This window comes from Callithrix jacchus, chromosome 7 (assembly GCF_049354715.1).
Source record: "Callithrix jacchus isolate 240 chromosome 7, calJac240_pri, whole genome shotgun sequence".
NCBI classification, from domain to species: Eukaryota; Metazoa; Chordata; class Mammalia; order Primates; family Cebidae; genus Callithrix; species Callithrix jacchus.
Window position 1 is genome coordinate 121065355 of NC_133508.1, and position 20777 is coordinate 121086131.

General features: G+C 38.6%; 1 long non-coding RNA gene across 2 annotated transcripts in view; it reads left to right on the plus strand.

Annotated features, from left to right (window-relative positions):
• Positions 1-17689: 17689 nt before the first annotated feature.
• The window catches only part of LOC128928201 (uncharacterized), a 73574-nt gene continuing 70486 nt past the window's right edge, over positions 17690-20777 (plus strand). For both annotated transcript variants that reach the window (XR_008473005.2, XR_013520550.1), the window contains exon 1: positions 17690-18177. This is a non-coding gene — a long non-coding RNA (uncharacterized LOC128928201). The remainder of the gene's footprint in view (positions 18178-20777) is intronic.

Genomic DNA, 20777 nt, shown 5'->3' on the forward strand with positions numbered 1-20777 from the left:
CTTCATCACACCGTGGTATGCAAAGTTTTCTTAAAGAGGATACAAAACACTAACTATAAAAATATATACTGATACATTATCAGTATTAATGACTTCTTAACAAAACACACATTGAAGCAAATGAAGAAGCAGTCAACACAATGCAAGAAACCACTGCAATACATACATCGAACAAAGGATTTGTATTTAGAATGCAAAAAGAACTACGACAATCAATAATAAAAAGACAACCGCATTTATTTAGATGGGTAAAAGACTTGAACAGACAATTTATACAAGATCAAAAAACGGACAACAAATGCATGAAAAGTGCTCATCAGGGAAATGCATATTCAAGCTAGAATGTGGTACCATGTCACACACACTGGAATGGCCCAAGAGAAATGCCAAAATATTTTTAAATGCAATGAATACTGCCACCATATGTTGGTGAGAATGTGCAGAAGCTAGAACTCATGCACTGCTGGCAGGAGTGTAATAATGATACAACCACTGTGGGAAACTGGCAGTTTCTAATAAACATATGTCTATCCTGTTATCTAGAAATTCCTCTTCTAAATAGTTACCCAAAAGAAATAAAATGATATGCCAACAAGAATGTTCAGAGCAGCCTTATTCATAATAGCCAAAATGGGGAAAAAAAACAGAATGTCTATCAATAGGAGAATAGATTAAAAACAAAGAAACAAACAAAAAACAACTGCAGTATAGTCATACAACAGGTTGCTATTTAGCAATAACAAAAAGAATGAATTATGGACATAATCAACAATTGGATAAATCTCAAAAACCTTATGTTGGGCAAATCTCCCCATATAGTTTATGATTCCATTTATATAAAGTCCAGAAAAAGGCAGAACAAATCTAGGTGTTAAAAATCAGAACAGGCTGGGCACAGTGGCTCACACCTCTAATCCCAGCACTTTGAGAGGCCGAGGTGGGTGGATCACAAGGTCAGGAGATCGAGATCATCCTGGCCAACATGGTGAAACCCCATTTCTACTAAAAATACAAAAATTAGCTGGGTGTGGTGGCATGTGCCTGTAATCCCAGCTACCCAGGAGGCTGAGGCAGGAGAATCGCTTGAATGAGGGAGTCAGAGGTTGCAGTGAGCCAAGATTGCGCTACTGCACTCCAGCCTGGTGACAGAGTGAGACTCTGTCTCAAAAACAACAACAACAACAAAACAGAACAGCAATTGCCATGGGGTTGGAGACTGCCTACAAAGGGGCACAAGGAAACTCTCTAAATCTTGAATGAGTTGTGTTATATGGGTGTTCACATTGTCCCCATTCATTGAATTGTACACTGGCAATTTACGGAATGAATGGTGGCTGTGATTTACAAAAGAATACACTGAGTTGAATAAAGGTTCCAGGGGAATCCATGGTCAGTGTGTAACACCTGTCAAAGTACTTAGATATTTTGCATGTATATGTACATGCATACAAACCCCAGTGAGAGAGATGGGGCAGGGGAGAGAACGAGACAGAGAATAGGACAAGGGAAAGTAGAAAGTGGAGTGCTATGGTTAGAATATTCCTCTTACACATTTTGATGGTATTAAAATGTGTTCCTTTTACGAGATGATTAAGTCATGAGGGCTTTCCCCTCATCATGAATGGATTAGTCTTACAAAAGGGTTAGGTACAACCAGCCCGGGGCTTTTTCCACCCCCGCCCCCACTTCTATCCCTTCCCAAGGATGCAGCAACAAGGCGCCATCTTAGAAGCAGGGAGTGGCCCTCATGAGACACCAAACTTGCTGATGCTTTGATCTTAGACTTCCACCTCCAGAACGATAAAAAAAATGAATTTTTCTTTACAAACTACCCAGTGTACGGTGTTTCATTATAGCAGTATGAACAAGCTAAAACATGAAACCAGCAAGTAGGAAAACCTCTTTGGGGAAGTTCTGCTATAGAGAGATCCCTAAAAACTGGAGCCTGAAGGAAATGCAGAGGCAACGTTGGCTCAAGTTTTTATAAAGTCATGAGATATTTAAGCATTTTTGTACCCTGAGGATCATGAGGATTATTCAGAAAAGAAGGAACGTATAAAGATACAGGAAAAAGAGGGCACACATGTGGAAGTGATGTCTTTGAGAAGGTGAGAAGAGGAGGATCCAGCATACAAAAAAAAGGGCTCTTCTGAAAGGCTCTTTAACAACCAGCCTGTTTCTTTAAAACACCCCAAATTCAAAGAGAGGGTGTGCTTAAAATGTTTATTGCAGTGCTGGTATATATTCAGTTAGGAAACAAATTATTATTGGCTGCTGCTCTTCCTTTCTCTTTTCCTTGATTACACAAATAACATGCCATGGGTGATTGCACAACAACTTACACTTCTTCAAGCGTGCACAGAAAGCAAACTTTGTACTAGGGAAGGATGATGAATGTGCCTTAAGGGATTGTCACAAAAGGTTTTAGAAACTGATAACTTTAATAGTTATTCTCAAAAGAAAAGCACAGCAAAAAGTGGAAATGTAAAAAAAACTTCTTGGTCCAATCCAGGTTCAAGGGCTGAGTAAAAGTTACAGTAGAAACTGCTAATCATCCTTTCCTCGTTTTGAACTGATCGAAAGCTCCAACTCTTACATAAGTGCTACAAATATCCTAAAGTGCCTGTGATTTTCCTAAGCCTCGCTGGTTTAGAATTAATATCGCTAAAGCTCCGTTCTCACCACATCCAGGACTATCTCACAAAAAAAGCCTGTGTTCGCCATCAACAAATACCCACAGCTTGAGATTAATAGTCAGGATTTAGGAGGGCAGGAACCTTCCATAAAAGCCACATGTGAAGGCCAAAGTGGATTTTTAATATTGGGGACAACAAGCATTAACTAATTTTTCCTACTGGAGTGCACTGTCCTTTAGCCTCTATTTTTGCTCCTAATTGTTCCTGCAGGTAGTAGGTTAACATGTAACGTACTTAGAGAAGGAAGCAATTGAACATGGCATAGATACTGAAAGAAAGGGCTCAATAAAAGAGCAGCATGTGCTCTAATCTGGCCTTTTACAACATCCACTATCAAAGAGCTTTGGGGGTTTAAGGGGATTAGATACCATAACCCATCTGTCAGGTCATTATGGAAGGAAACACTCCTGCTGTTTTCAAGGGAAGATGCCCTACTGTATATTATTATCATTAAGCATTTACAGAGTACTGTAGGCTTGCGAAGCACTTTGAAAGCATTCTTATTTGTTGTTCCTTATAAAATGCCGTCACTCTAAGAATTATCTACAAACGAAGAAACTGAGGTTCAGGAAGATGGTGACAAATGTTTCAGTCACCCAGGGAGTGGCAGGAGTTATGAGGGGTACTTGGAGCCTTCAGAAGAGGGAATACTATTTCCTCCTACCTAAAAATGTGCCAAAGGTGTGTGCATGTGGGCACTTGTGTGTGTGTGGGGGGGGAGGCAAACCAATTCTCTTGGGTTTTCCTGCAATCTTATACACTATTCCATAATGAGTACTTATGAGTTATTTTCTGTAGACACAGGATGTATCTTAACAGCAGTTGTACGTCATGATTGACACTGTTCCATATGGGAGGAGAAGCGGGATGCATTCAAGCATGAGCATGTGTAAAGATGGACTGACATATCTCAGCTATCATTTACAAAACTGGAGATCCCAAATCTAAAGCATAATGAGGCAAAAATGAAATACTACATGCCCATTCATCCGTGTTGCTTGTAATTTGCTAGAAATAATTTAGCATTCCAGTGAATTCTAAGCAAACGTCTTAGTATACAGGGCAAAAAATAAAGATGTCTACTGAAAAACAGCAAAGCTATCTCATATGGCTCCCAGGAGAGGAGCTCTAATACTTCACAATAACATGGGTGTAGTTACGTGATATCATTCCTTTTGCTGAGATTCTCTCTTCTATTTAGAACAGAATTATGGGAGTTATTTTTGTGAGTCTTAGAATTGAGGGGATTATGGTTTTCCTTTGAAAGGGAATTAATCTCCATTAAAATAAGGAACAAATAGCACTGATATATTTAGACATTAAAGGGAGAAATTGCCTCAATTGTGCCAAAATTTGTTAAATATACTGATCAAACTGGGTGACTTAATTAAATGGTTATGTTTTGTATCTTGTAATGTTGTTGTATTTTGAAGAAAATGGAGAAAAACATTTTTTCATACTATTTTTTAACCATGAGTTGGTAAAAATGATTACTGATATTCACTTATTTATTCTCTACTGAGCATCATGTTTCTATATGCTAGACACGATCTCTTTCCCAAGGAGTTCACAGCCTGATAAAAAAGATAAGATATATTCACGTATAAATATATTACAATGTATGCGGTTATGGTTCCATAGCGAATTATAGGTAAATTACCCTGGAGCTTGAAGGAAGGTCCAGTGCTTGAGAGGATTTTCATCTCATTCACAGAAGGGAGGGTCAGCTAAGAAAGAAGGGGGATATGGGAAAGATGTACAGGACAGATTTCAACCAAGGTGCTTCTCCATGTTTGTATAGGGATTGGGCAAACAAGGAAGGAGAAAACGAGATATTCCAGGTAAAGGCACAGGGGCAAAGAAGAAGCTGGTGGGGGAGCTTTAACACTAGCTGGTAGCAGTTCACTGTTACTATGTGCTTAAGCTAAGTCATACGTAACTAGGTGTAAAAAGGAGGAGAGAAGGCGAAGGCAGACCAGTTAGTGCCATGGTTCCCAAATCTGGCTAATCCAAGAGATCCTGAATCCTGGAGTTTCTGGTTTTAGTTTCATAGATTCAAAGCCCTTCTACCCTAGCCTTTGAATCTATGTAGCTATAATTTTCCAGCTACTTGCAATCCTCTCTCATTTAATTTTTCTCGTCATTTCCTACCCAGTGTCCTACCTCTGGTCCTTCTTATCTCTTGCATGCGTGATTGCAGTAGCTTCCTGCTTTGCTTTCTCATTACTGCTAGAATCATGTTTCTATAATAAAATGTATGTATTTCCCCACTGCCCTACTTGAAAACCATTAACGGCTCCATATTGCATAACAAAGGTCACGGTATACTAGGTTAGTCAAAACCTGTGCAAAACCTACTGTTCCCCCAGCACAGATGCACACATACACGCATGCTCCCTAAACATTTCCTAAAGCCCATTCAGCCTCCATTGGAATGCTTTGTGCTCCTGGTGTCTCCCAGCAGAAATATTAATAACATTTAGCATTTCATTCCTGGGAATCCATTCTAAAGAAATAGTCTTAAAAATGTTAAAATATCTCTCTTTAGCCTCATCTCTTGTGATTTCCCACCTCACTCTAGCTCCAGCTGTTAAGAAAGTTCTGGCAGTTCTCATTGCCTCTGGGCCCCTTTGCAAAGGGTGTTCCCTCTGCCTGATGGCTTCCTGCTGGTAGAATTTTTCCTTCTTGCTTTTTATTTTTCTGTAATTCACCCTTAAGGGATCAGTTAAAATGTCCCTACTCTGTTGAATCTTCTCCATTCTGCTAAGCATTTAGCTCTTCCCTTCACTTGTTTTCCACAGTACCTTGAACACATCTCCACTATCACGCTAATCACGTTGAATTATAATGGCCTAGAAGTCCATCTTTCTCTAAACCACAAGAGCCAAGAGAACAAGAAGCATTTCTTGTCTATCCACGTGCTTTATCACTAACATTGAGCTGTCCAACATTTGTGAACAGTTAAAATATGAAAACCTCACGCAGGAGTGTTTGGAAGGCTATAGCAGAGGTAGAATTTACAGGATTGTTAGATGCGTATGGAATAACTAAGAGAGGTATCAATGGTAAAGTCAAGCCCAGGTGATGGAGAGGACGATCTTGACAAAGGAAATCACAAAACACAGGATGAGGAGGTGGTTAAAAAGAAGAACAGTAACAAATACAGACTGGGACTTGAAAAAAAACAAGGCAAAAAAGACCTCCGAGTTCTAGGTATGGGCGAACCACGGTCTGCTCTTGCATTCTCCATCCGCCTCCTTCATCATCTCCCTCTGGCTTTCCTAGAGTCAAAGGGTCAGGGAGGAGTGTCCAGAGAAAGAGACAAAATATTTTCACGTAAACAGTGCTCCTTATAGTTCTGTATTGACTATTCCTAGCCTCTTACATGCCATCTGTAGGTCCAAATGTTAACTTTTTTGCAGGGTCTATTTGTGCGTATTTCACAGCCCCATCCGCTCCCATGAGACACACAGATCAGCTCATTCATCCCTCCTATAGGCTAGGAAGTCTGCATATTTCCAGCTCTACCTATGATTCTTCTTCCTTTAGCTCTTTTGCTATTGAGATGCAGTGTGAGTAGCTGTTAGTCACTGAATGACTACATTAAGAATCAATGGAAGTGTAACCAGTTTATTGAAAGGGCTGAACGTAATAAGTACAAAAGGAAGCAGCCGTATTTCCCGTCTACCACTGCCTTTCAATATGTCACATTCCCCTTGCCTATACCTTAATGACATTTCAGGCAGCTCTCATAGCTTTCCATTCATTTTAAACAACAACGACAACAAAAAGCAGTCTCATTTCAGTAATTATGAGTTACTTCTAGGTAGTAAAAGGCTCTGGTAAGTTTTAAGATTCTAATCGCATATCGCATTCAAAACTTCTCTCTTCCCCCTAAGACAAGCTCAATCCCCACCTGACTCCAAGCTCTTGCAGTGGAGAGGCTGGGCATAGTCTGCTCTTTCACTCTCTGTCTCCTTCACCAACGCCCTCCGACTTTCCTAGTTAGAGCAGAAGGGAAGGAGATTCTAGAGAAAGAGATAAAATATTTTCATTTAGACAGTGCTCCTTATATTCTTATTGACTATTCTTGGCCTCTAACGTGGCTTATGTAGGTCCAAATGTTAATTTTTTTACAGGGTCTATTTGTAGGTACTTCATACACCCCTAATTCCCTGATGTGGGCACTCTCTGCCTAACTTCCTGTGATCCACATATTCTCTCTCTCTTTCTCTCTCTCTTTCACGTGCACATGCACGTGTACACACACACACACACACACACATACACACACACACACACACATACACACACACACACACACACACACGAGTCCCATCAAGGCAGCTGAGCCTGGTTACTTCCAACACTTGCTCCATGGAAACTACACATCCATGTGACATTACCTCATGGGTTTATCTAACTGCCACCCCTTCTCCCAGCACAGGTGGCTCCATAAGCCCCACAAAATTTTGATGAGTTTCCCAACACTCAAAAATAAACAGCCTTTTCTTTGTCTCAGAAAGGTCAGCCTTGTTAAAATAAAATGAAAAGAGAGAGAAAAGAAACAGGCAGTGCTCAGTTCTGAGTTTAAAGTAGATTTATGAAACTGATAGGTGAGACAAAAGTGTGAAAACTAAAGCTTTTACTTGCAAGAACTAGGTTATTTTGCAAGAAGGGATTGTTTGTTTGTTTGTTTTTCAAAAAGCATGATTTGGAGAATTAAGTGAGGAATAAAAAGGCAGAACACTGAAGGAGCTCAGGCATAAGGTTTATGCCATAAACACTAATGAGAAAGCCCAAAAGAGAGCCAGGCTACTGCACTCCAGCAGAGATAAAGATTAAGAGGACTGGAAGAGGGAAAAGACAGTAATGGAGGAGAATGTGATGAGGGTGAGAAGTCAGTGAGGCCCATACTAGGGAGCCATGCCTGAGAGAAAAACATGGTATACCCAGAAACTACCCAGCCTTTGCCAGAGCAAAAGCCATATGTCACCATCAAGCACCAGAGAGGCTCAGGGAACTATCTGACTGTCCAAAGTCCATTCTGAGAGTAGCCAGTGAACAGTTGCATATGATTTGTGCTGAGAAATTACATCAGCTGTACTTTTCATCACCATCCAGAGAGACTTTACTATCCACTGCAGTCTAGTCACCACTTGGTATAAGCTCCAATTGAATCACCATTTGTGGGCAATCCATCCTTTCCCCTGACCCTTGAGTGGCTCAGAACACTTGAAAGTTCCCAACACAGTGCCCTGGAATCTTAGCATGGTGGTATTACTGTGGAAAGAGAGGTCACCAGTCCCTAGCTTCTATACATGTGTTGTACTATATGTACTATATAGATTGTTCTCACCCAATACCTTTAGCAGCCCCTATGCCCAAACACTACCGTTATATACTGGTTTTCTTAGGATAAGATCTAAACGCACCATAAAACAACAGCGCAAGACTTACCTAGAAGAAAAGCATGACAACGATAGAAACAAAATCTGGCAATTTGAAAAATGCAGAATAAGGCAAGGTAAGTTTCCATTCTACTTACTCTCATACGAGTTCTTCGTGCCAGCCACCTAGCCCTTTCCTAAACTTGAACATGTGGGAAAATGGGCTTTCCAGGGTAGCTGGGCTTCAAACCAATTTCTTCCTTAGTGTCATATATTAAGAGCAGTCTAACAATAATATTTTGCTGTCTTCCAGAAACTATTTTATGTAAAATAGATTCTTTGCCTTATCAAAAGAAAACCAAGAAGAAAGAGAATATGTAGAAGAGGCACGGCTGTGAGGTATATGAAAGTCAAATCAACCCAAGTATTTAGAGTTTCTATATATTGAATTTGGTAACACTGAATTTCAAAATTAAATACCTAAAATTTACCAGGTCACAGAAAGCATTCAGAGTGCATTTTCATTTCCCTAGATATTCACAGGCAAACATTTCCCTCAACCTTCTAGCTCAACTCCCTAGCTTCTATACAGGTGTTGCACTACATAGATTGCTCTCACCCAGTACTTTTAGCAGCCCCTAGGCCCAAACACTACCATTATACACCAGTTTTCTTAGGATAAGGTCTAAACACACTGTAAAACAACAACCCAAGACTTACCTAGAAGAAAAGCATGACAACAACAATAGAAATAAAATCTGGCAATTTGAAAGATTCAGAAATTTTCCAGAAGGTCCTAAAATGTATTTGTATCGACCGTTTCAGAACAATTCCAAGTTGCATCTCCTTTCTCCTATTGCTTTCCGTATTGAAAAGCAAAAGCAATGGAAGAAAACCTTCAATGATCAGTTAATTTATTACAGTCCTTGGAAGACTGACTACGAACAGTTTATATACTCTATTCATGCCCATAGTGGCAAAGTGCCTTTGTCGGCTACAAGATATTACTCAATAAAAAACTGTTTTCTCTGTTTTTCAACATTTTAACAAATATTTACTAAAAATCTTCTTTGGTGTGCTAGGAGTTGAAGATACAAAGATAAATGAGAAACAATCCTTGCCTTTAGGGAGTGCATAATCTCTTTTATTTAATGTGTTTATGTGGTGGCTTATTCTTTTTTTTCTATTCAATTTATCTAGATAAATGGGGCGTGGATATAGAACTTGGTATTCATTCTCTGTGGTGCTGTGTTTGAGGGAGAATCCCATTCCCTCTTCCTCTATTTAGCTCTCCATGTGAATGCCGGGAGTCTATTTCTTTTTCTGATTCTCCCTCCATTTACTTCAGAATTCCTCATACTCCTTCCTTCTCTATTCTTTAAAGAGTTAAGTGGAAATATATTTTGTTAGAGTTGTTAGATTTTTGTGTTCCCTGATCACAAATCTTAATTTTTGCACTTTAGATTTTTCCATATTATTTATTTATGTAGCCCCCTTATGTATTTTTTTTCATTTACATGTCAGTAGAATTTGACAGAAAAACAAGTTCTCAATCTCCTGAGCTAACTATTCCCAGGTAAGAGACATAAGATCCATACACATAAACTCATACATAATGGAAGGATGATTATATTCATCACTCATTTTTACTTATTGATATCAAAAGTCTCATGATTTTCATTAGGATTTGGCTTGATTTCTTTTATGTTCATAGTACGTGGGCCAGGAAAATACAATTTAAGAGCAATCAGTGATAATGCTGTTTCTTAAGCTGTGTGCTGGATTCACAGGTGTGTTCAGTTTGGCACAGTCATCGAGCTTACACTTCCCATATATCCTCTTTTCTATATGTATGTCATCCTTCAATAAAAAGTTTTTTAAAAATTAAAAAGACATGGTGAAACACCATCTCTACTAAAAATACAAAAAATTAGCTGGGCATGTGGTGCATGCCTGTAATCCCAGCTACTCGGGAGGCTGAGGCAGGAGAATTGCCTGAACCCAGGAGGCAGAGGTTGCGGTGAGCCGAGATCGCGCCATTGCACTCCAGCCTGGGTAACAAGAGCGAAACTCCGTCTCAAAAAAAAAAAAAAAAGAGAGAGAGCAATAGGAAATATTCCTAAAAGAAATCAGAAAATGGACAGAATAAGCAAGGAGAAAAATTCTGTGATACCTAGATTATCACATGTTAACAAACCTGGCTCAATCATCATTTTACTTTATTTTATACTCCCATATAATTAACTCCCCAGTATAAAATAAAAATTAAGTTTTGCAAGTATATTAATCACACTCTATTTTCTAAAGCACTACTATTCTAAAATGAGTCAGATTATTTATTTTATTCATGCTTGTTTTGGGGCTTTTTGTTATTAAGCCTTAACATTTGTCAAACTTAGCTCAAAGTCATGAGTATTACCAACTGATTTCTCCTGAAACCTTTGCCTCCTTCCGATCTACTTCATGAAATTTATGAATCCACGGCTGGAGATTGCTGCAGCTCCCTGTCTCTAACCTGCACGACATGTCTCAGTTCTCTCTGTGGGGACCTATGATCTTTTGTTCTGACAGCTGCCTTCTCTCTATGTTATGTGATCGGAGAAAGTTTTGAAGATCTTTTGGTCGCATTTCTGCATTTGGAGCTTAAACTGAAAGTCAACTGCACCACTTGCACTGCTACCCAGAGCATCTGTGTAGCTCAAACATCCCCTGCCCTCTGCTAATCCCCACAATAGTTCTTACTGACTCCAGGCTCAACTCTCACAGTGGGCCATGAGTAATTTAGTTCAGTTGAAACTTAGGCAATATATACTCTGTGCTAGACAATCTGATGGGTGTCTGGAGACACAAAATGGAAAGGTTTGTTTTGATTAATTAATGCGCAACTTCATAAGAGGGAAAAACATGAATAATTACAAGAAAGTTTTAATGCAACATTAGAAATCAGGATTATATAGCCTTAACATAAAAACTGAGACACTTATTAATGGGGCAGTAGTGGCAGGTGGGGATTTTTGACAGATTTCAAATCAGAGGAATAGTATTTTACAAAAGGAAAAGCAAGGAGATAAACAGCAGATCTTCTTCTGAGAGTCTGCATGCAGCATATGGTATACATGCTATGGATAAGGAAAGAGAGGCTCAAAGAGGTTATGTAAAAGGCTGAAGCTGGCGGCACTAGTATTCGAAGCAGAACTAGTGCACAGGTCTATCCGACTCCAGAATTCATGCTCTCTACATCACTGCCTCAGAACAAAAGTCATTTACTGTCTGTGTTACACACATATAACAACATGTTATGCTTTCTTAATTCCTTGTTTGGTACCTGTCCTTCCCATAATATGTTCCATCTAATTTAAACTGGCTTCCTTCCCCGCATTGAACCTGCCCTTGTGAAGGTGACACAGCCTCATGTTGAGTAATCCACCTCTCTTATCTTACCCAACTTCTACGTAGCTTTCAACTCCTTGAAACAATTTCTGCCTTGATTCCTGTGACTCCACAAACCCCCCGTTTTCCTCTACCTCAGTGGCTGTTCTTTTTCAGTCTCCCTACTCCCTTCTCATCTCCTTCACTACCTCTCATGCAGAAATACCTAGTCATGGCTGTGCATCTTTCTTCTCTCTACTTTTTTTCCCAGATTAGCTCATTATGACCTCATGGTCTTACATGTCTCTAACCTTGAGTACCCAAAGGGCAGAGGAGTGGCTAAGAGTGTAAACTCTGGATCCAGGCTTCCTGGATTCTAATCCCAGATCCACTGACCAATCCCAGATCCAACTTAAGTTAGGTGCCTAACCTCTTTTGCCTCAGTTCTCTTACTTGAAAATGGAGAAGACAATGGTAGCTACCTTTATACACAGCTACCTTCCCTACAGCTTCACTTAGATATCAAATTTAATGTGTCCCCAACTGAATTCTGTATTCTCATCCCCTCATAAGCCTGAACCTCTCCATGTAAATAAATATCATCATAAACTCAGATACTTAAGTCAAAACATTTAAGGATGTCCTCTAGTGTTTCCCTTTATTGACTCCCAACAGCAGCAAGTTTCAACCGCTGATATGTATGTATCCTCCAAAATATATTCTAAACCTCTCCATTTTTTTCATCTCCTCTTTCCCACTCTAACCCTAATACCATTATCTCTTACTTAGACAACTTTAGTAGCCAACAAACTGAACTTATATTCATATTTGCCACCTTACAATCTATTTTCCACATAGAAGTAAGAATTATCTTCTTCAAAGGGTATAGCAGATCACATCTATCCACTGCTGAAAACCTTCCAGTGACTTCCCACTGAACCTAACATCCAGACTCTACACCATGGCCTAAAACTCCCCATGTAAATAGCTCCTTCCTTTCCAGCCTCTCTGTACCACCCTCCCTGACTCCTCACTTAGCAGTCACAATGGCCAATTTCTGTTCCTTAAACATGCCATTTGTGTCACTCCAGGACCCTTGAACTTCCATAGAATGTTTTTCCACTGGCAAAGATATATTTGCCACTGGATAGCCAGTACTTAACAGAAGTGCCTGGCACATAGTATGTGCTCAGTATGCATCTGTTCAATGAGTTGATTGATTGATTTATAGTTCTTTACAGTTAAGATTTCATTCATTTAATTTCTATTTTGAATTCACTGGGGGTGCTCTCTGTGTAAAGGAACCATGAAGTGAAATATTTTTAAATGTGTAGAATCATTCTTAAGTTACAGTTTAAAAAATAGGATTTTTGCTATTTTTATATAGGCAATTACAATTGCCTTATATAGGAGAAATAGACGATAGAAAGATAGATAAGATAGAGACAGAAAGGTGTATATATATATATATATATATATATATATAGTACACACACACACACACACACACACACACACACACACATGCACATGATCCAAGAACATGCTTTTTGTAGGAAAAAAGGTGGCTAACTGAATACGTAAAACTCGTTATATTCTGAGATAATATTAAGTACAAAATTGAACCAAAGATCTAGAAATAATTCTACTTTTTCAAACCTAGGTACCAAAAGATAAATAGTAGTACCACACCACAAGGCTTCACGATGCCAATGCCTTCCTGTGGCATTGACATTCCTAACACACGCCTGTCACTGTTCTGAACAGCAAGCTATACAAATCATACAAATATTTATACAGAATTTTTAAACTCCACAAGCTCCTTCCTAAAAAGACTTCTAAAATATTTTAACAATCATTTATGTGCATTTATTTTCTGAATTTTTCTTAATTTAAAATTACATAAAAATGACTTTCCCGAAAACACAGAACTGTTGCATTTATTTGTAGCCATTACCTTTTTTTTTCTTTTTCTTTCCCTTACCCTGGTAAATGCTTCCCACCACTAAGGGTGACAAGTATCTAAAGACCTGTAAATCATGAGCTTAATAAGTATAATAAATCATTTGGTACAGTTATTTTTAAGACTTGACCTTATCGAGTTTTAACTGATATGTTTTGCAGGTACTCCTGCTGTTATATGGAAGCAATATAAGTTTAATATTTAGTTACTGCAACTAAGGACACTTTGTTTTTCTGAAGTATGAAAACTGTGAGTGGCAACAGTGTCCCTAAAATAATTAAACCAAGACTTCAAGCCATGGAATACAGCAAAGTTTCTAATTAAGGTTAGTCTTGGAAAGTTCAAAATTTAGTGATGCAATTTTCAGCTTCCATTTTATGGTCAAGTGTCAGTGTTTATGTTCAAATAACTGTCATTACATTTAATAGTAGTAAAATCTTAAAGAAAATTTCCTGACATACCAGTTCTCTTAAAGTTGGATATTATGTACCTTAACTATCTTAAAACAAAATTTAAAATCCACCATTTACACTTTTAAAACTATTGCAATTTTTTCTAACCTTTTTATAGTAGATAGAGGATGAGTATCCTATTGAAAGCCATTCTGACAGGAAAAGCAATGTCAACTTTTAGACACTCATAAATGTGGACCATCAGTGAAAACATAGTGAAGTAACATATTGTGCATAGAAAATATCTAAGGACAGAAATATGATCTGTATAGAATGCTGCATCAACTGCCATAGCCTAACTAATCACTGCGCTTCATCAGTCAAGTTCAGAAGCAGATAAAGTAATAGATTCCTAAGTAACATTCGGACACGACGCTACTGCGTACAATGTAAAATGGCCACGTCGATATATTTTGTTATGTGTGCTTATGTTGCTCTCTCTTGGTGGAAAAGCAGTACTGTTCAAATTGATTACCACTGATTTTTTTAAAACTTTTTAAAAGGTTTTCCTATTAAGAGAACCAGTTTGTTTTGATACAGTATTTTCAATGCCATTTGCACAAATTAAAGTGCTAATTGCTAACCTTAGAACAGCTAGAGCTACTTTAAATAATTCCCAGTTTCTAAATTGATGTGAATTAAAAGCCGGTTGGAATAAACACTGAAATGTTTTCATTTATGCACTCCCAGGAGATTTCATTTTGTAATAAACAAAGTACCAAACAAAATGAAGAGCAGGAGAGTATTGACTAGAACAATTCAGCTTTGAAAACCTGATTCACTGAAAGGAGATGAAAATATTGGTAGAGTCTCCTAAGTGCTCCACCCATTTATATATTTGCAGAAACAAACTATGATTCATTTTTTTAAAAAGTTACTGGATAAATATAAATGGTGGTAGAAGTCCAAACATGTAACAGAAAAAACATGTTTGTGATAACCGATTTTAAGATGAGAACCAGGGGCACGCTGGAGCTAGCTGGTACCAGTTTGTGATAGTGAGTGTGCACATGTCTTCCCAATTCCATGTTGAGTGACATAATTTTGACAGTTGAAATCTGTCATGGTGGGAGTTTTTACACTACAGAAATTCTCAAACATTGTAAGTAAGGTTTGTCTTTCTTTTTGTGCCTGTTTCATTTTTTATTTTTTGGAAGGTTGGTTGTTAAATATTTACCAGCATACCATTAGAAATGCCAAAGAACATGGCAAAAAGAAAATTAAAAATTTTTCCTAATTGCAATGGATATAAATGCCAAATAAATGACTTCTCAGAGGGTCATTACACACTAAACATTGTGTAAGTAAAAGTACTGCTAGATTTAGTGTAGTACCTTGAAACAAAAGGACATTTTTTCAATACACTTATAAATCAAACAATATATAGCATTTATGGTCAGAATAGAAAATATTCACAATGACCATTTCCTCTCTTCCAAATTGAGTATTTTCAGAGAGAGGCACTGCAGTTGTATTTCTAACCAGTTCTCTAAAGTAGTCAAAACAGCCTAGAAACCTTTGGGAAATTGTTAACTTAGCCAAATTGTTAACTTAGCCACACTCGATCGCAGTGAAAAAATGTTTTGTATGCTGCTGTACTTTAAATATGAGACTGGTAACATAAATGTCCAGTAGCACGAATGAAGATGTCAAAGAGGGAAGCAAAACGTTTGGCAAAGTCTTGAAAATGATGTTCTATAAGCCAAGCCCCTCATATGCTCACTGGGTTACACTCACCTTTAGAAGAAGGTAAGACGTGGGATCATTTAAGGATCTTCTTTCACTTGGGAGATTTGCCCATACATTTAGAGAAACAATCTCAGAAAACAACTGCTATGGCATTTAAAACCTTAGAGAAGGACCTCCTATCTAGAAGATGCGAGAATTAACTTCTGAAACATCATAGTCTTCTGCAGCTCATACATGTCAACAGCATGGAAATGAACTCATAATGCATGGTCTGGTAGCTTGCGTTTGCATTAGGTACAGCGCACTGTGTGGGGAGGATTATCAAGAGAAGGTTTGATTGATTATTACTCCAGTTCTGCCTATGCCCCCAGGACCCACTTGAAGGCATTAAACTTCAAGGTGACTATTTTGTTGAAGAGAATATAATATCAATTAATTAATGATTACATATAAATAATGGAAAGAGTCTAATTGAGCAATAGTTCAGCTAAATAGCCCCAACAATGTCACCAGCAGAGACAGTACTGCTGAGCAGCTGATAAACAGTACCAGCCAGGGAGGGCAGAAACAGAGCCTTTTAAATTCATCTCTTTATGTATTTCCTCATAATGAAAGCCAATAACAAAAGCACGTTTTACATGAAAAGATGTTTAAAAAATATAATCATTGAACAGCAAGAGTTGTCTGCTTACACAAACACTAAAAACTCAGAATAAAAAGACAGCTGATGATGTAAGTTTCTTTCCAATTATTGGCAGAAGGACAGAAAGATCATCATATCAGTAACAGAAAGAACCATCATTCTGCAAAGAACAATCAATGGAAATGCAATTTTCAATGTTACAAGTCATTAAGCTGAAGATATAAGAGAATCAGCTTTAAATATTACATATAATCAGAATCTGTTGTAAAATCAGATAAAAAATAACTTTGAAAAAACTTTACTAAATTAATGAGGTATTTATTTAATAAAACAAAAACCTGACCTCTGGGTACAGTCATTCTGAAGGCTCTATCATAGGGACTGAAAATAAGACTTCCTCTCTTAACTTTAGAAATACACAAATCTTTATAACAATCTGATGGGTACCATAATTATTGTCCCCATTTCACAGATAAGCACAATGAGAAACAAGGTATTAAGCAACTTATACAAGTTCAGCCCATTAGTAAGTGAGCAGCTGGGATGTAAACTCTGGCAGGTTAGCTCCTGAGTCCAGCCTCTTAGCAACTACATTACACCCCTCTCATCTGGATGAAAGATAAAACTAAAAAATCCAGGAGTCCTTTCTAAACAAAGAGATTTTAGCTGGATTTTGGAGGTAGGTTGTCTTTTTTTTTTTTCTTTTTGCCTCTTTTTATTATATGCCCTTATTGATAACCTAAAATATTAGATGTGCAATTCTGCCTTCTGTTAAGCAAATGACCCTTTTACCTGATGTCCATAAGGGCCATTCCATCTGGAAACCAGAGCCAGTCCCTTATTGTTCCATGCTAATAGTTAATAAAACATTTGATAGAATTCCTTACATATACCTTTGTTCTTTAGCCTTATGACATTTCATAGAATTATTTATTTAGATGACTCTTGCCTGTACTAGAATTTGAACTCATGGAAAGTGAGGATGTTATTCATAATTTGTTTCTGTTATCTAGCATAGCAACTGACACACAGCTGACACGCAACACATATTTGTTAAAATGAAATTACATGCCCAAAGAAAGCAAGCCTGAAAGAAACATCCTTAGCCTGCGTATTAAATGCACAGATAATTGCCTGTTTTATACTAAATGCACTTTTTCACAACAATGGAAAAAATTTTGAACTGTTTCCTGATCTCTATCCTTTCTTCCTCATGTAAAATAGGTAAAAACCTCTAAACGATCCTTTCTCAGACACGTCTCCTGAATCTGGATTATCACCATGTCACCCGGGGAAGCCTCTGGTCCTAATCGGCTTGGACTCTAAGCAAGCGTCCTGACTGCTCTCCTGACACCTGCCGCTCCCAGGCCCGGCCACTCGCCGTCTCAGCGCCCCCTCGCGGCCCTTCCCAACCCACTCGCCTCAGGACCTCTCAGGCCTCCTGGCTCCGCCGCAGACCCTCCACGTCCCAGATCGCGCGCAGGCCCACTCGGGTTCCAGCCGTTGCCTGGGAAAGCGAAGGGCCAGCCCGGGCGGTTCTTCCCCAGGCCCTCCGGGGCGTCCCGGGCCGTACCGGCCTGGCCCAATGGCCCTGGGGAAGGCGTTGACCCAGGGACCACCGTCCAAGCGGCTTCCCCCGGCGCGGCGCCACGTCCCCGCCAGCCCGGGGTGGCAGTTCGGAAAGCCTGTTATATGTCGTCTTCCACGTCCATTTTCACACCGACAATGGTGACGCTAAGGAACTTATACCTCGGCTGAGCCCCGCCGCCCACTCCCCAAGTACGGGAACTGCTCACAGGCCTGGGTTCCGCGAGGGGCCGAGCTTCCCTCTCTGCCCTTGGGCAGGTGAGCCAGAGGCTGGCACGCGGGCCTGTGCGTCCCGACAGCCCTGGCCCCGCCGCCTCTGTACTAGAGGAGCGCCTGGAGGGCGCCGCTGCCTCTGTCTCCCCACGTGCCCACTTGCCTCTAGGAACTGGTGAGTTACTTCAGTTGTATGTGCGTCTCCAGTGCCACAATTTAGTATGTACGCCAACCGGTGTTATTGAATAGATGAAGATGATTGCCACCTGGTAATGCGTTTAGTTCCATTCTTACAGAACCTGAAACTCAACGCTAACCACCACCCTCCCACCCCCACAACCAGACTTAGAATCACAAAGTAGAATCTTTCTGATCATTGGGTGAGTTTGGGTGTTTTTAAATATGCAATGAGGAAATTATACTTTAGAGACTACTGCTTGTTATTTTCCTCACAACAAAACTCTCAACAGTTGGCATTTATTTTTAGAAAACAAAGACCCTGTTCCACTCAGGATAGAACTATGATGGGAACCCACATCTTCAGCTTCCAATTGCAGCGTATGTTCTATTACATAAGAAAAATGACAATAGAGGATAAGTAGGACGCTAAAGAAGCGAGGAGAGAATCCAGTGTTTCTAGAATCCAGTGTTTCTAAGGAGATTCATTTTATTTTCCCAAAGTCTGGACATTATTTGGCAAAGTGTTACGATGCTATGCAGCTCCTTAGAAATTTGTAATTACTCATCTAAGAAATACCTAGCTTGGATCTGCATATTGCTGTGGAAATTTCTAGCAAGTGTAGGAAGAAGCCAGATCAACATTTCTTAGAACATTTCAGTTCCTGAAGTGAGCCTCTTGCAGTTTACCAGGACATATATATATTCTTAAGAGGTTCTGAGTAGCCACAGAACTTAGAGAAGTTGTCATTATTTACCTGCTGCTCAGAGAAACAAGACACTGACTGTGGGCCGATGTGCTAAGAAAAAATTTTACTCCAAAAATGTAAATAATGCAGAAGTGCAATCTGCCTTTGCTCTTTCTTATAAGAAAATATTTTCATTAAAACAACCAAAAAATAGGCAAGATTTACCCAACACCTTTAGAATGAGAGTAACGTGACAGTGCTTCACATGGGGAAGAGTGAAGCTGAATAAGATGACATAAATGAAACTGAGAAATGGTCAGGAAAAAAGAATTCAAAAAGCAAACAAAAGTATTACATGACTGAGAAATCCGAGGTTAAAATATGAAATTAAGCTAATTTCTGAGGTATCTACTGATTCGTTTCAAGACAAGTCTGGCTTCAGTTTGGGAAGAGTCAAACAGTGGAATTAGCTAAATTTGCTTATTTTTAAAATCCCCTCAATTTCTTCCCCAAATTTGAGTTTCCCTTTGTACTTCAACATTATGAACATTACTGAACAAATACCAATTTGGACTAAAACGATATTAGGTTTTGATGATCTACCTATTTTTAGCCTAAGGACTAAGTGGTTTTCTGAATTCACATTTTCATCATTTTAATGAAGATGAGGCAATATGCTGAAATGGTATTTTTTTAGATTGTATTAAGGTTTATATACCTAGATTTTTCACATACACTGTGTCATATACTTTTCCTCTAAATCCAATATATTATGAACACACAGATAATGCTTTTACTGCTAACAGCATGCTGCAGGTTTAAAAATTTATTGTTTCTTGACCTTTTTCAATTTATTCCAACACTAATAGCAGCATAGCTGTAATAGGACAGAATTTGACTAAACACATTAATATACAGTTTTATTATCCAAGCGTTTGGATTTGCACATCCTCACTAGATGTTTCTATTGCAATATCAAAGACTGAAGGCTGCCTTAATAAAACATTTCAGAAACAATGAGTGTCCATTGCTGTGCGACAGTCAGGACAGCCCTCAGTCTACAAAATACTAAGATGTATTTTTGATGACTGTATAAAATAGTTCAATTTACACACTACGTGCCATCAGCATATCCTCCCTAAATATACTGAATAGTGGTATATTATATTTTTAAAGAGGGAGATTAATTTAGCAGTATTTCACATGGGACAATACAGAGTGGAGTTTGATCAAATTTCTTAAGGCCTAACAGGTTGCTTAGAGAAAACTTAGACACAGAAAAAGTATCTGACTTGATAAATCTGACTTGAAAAAAATCTGACTTGTCTCTCACAAATGTGACAAACTCTGAATAACTTCTAGCTGTAAAGGAAGTAGGTCAGCCACAAACAGGCCTTTTTGTTTTGTATAAGAAGATACTTTCAGATGGCCAGCAAGTGTTTCTAGATATATCCCGTTATTATGCAAAGCTCTCATCTGCTGATGGACGACTTTAGACACTCATTAAAAACAAACTTTTATCATCTATGACCCAATAAATGATTAAGATCTATTTATAAGGGCTTGGATCACATTCTGGCTACATTCTTAAGCATTTTGCATCTTCATATATCATGAGTATGTTGCAAATATCTAATATAATGCATACTTATCATTAGGATTATTTACCTCTGGATATCATTCCAGGCCTCAAGCCATCACTCTGAAACCCTGGTTCAAATATTCCCCTGGAAATGACCAAATTCTCAAGTGACAAGTCCAAGTAGATTTCTTGCACTAGACTTGTCAGTGTTCATATTTATACCACCAGTGTATATTTGATAAATACATGATTAAATGTTTTGATTCCTTTATTAGTGAATGAATTTGTGAATTTTGGTGTATTCCAAAGTGTGCTCAATAGAAGTCT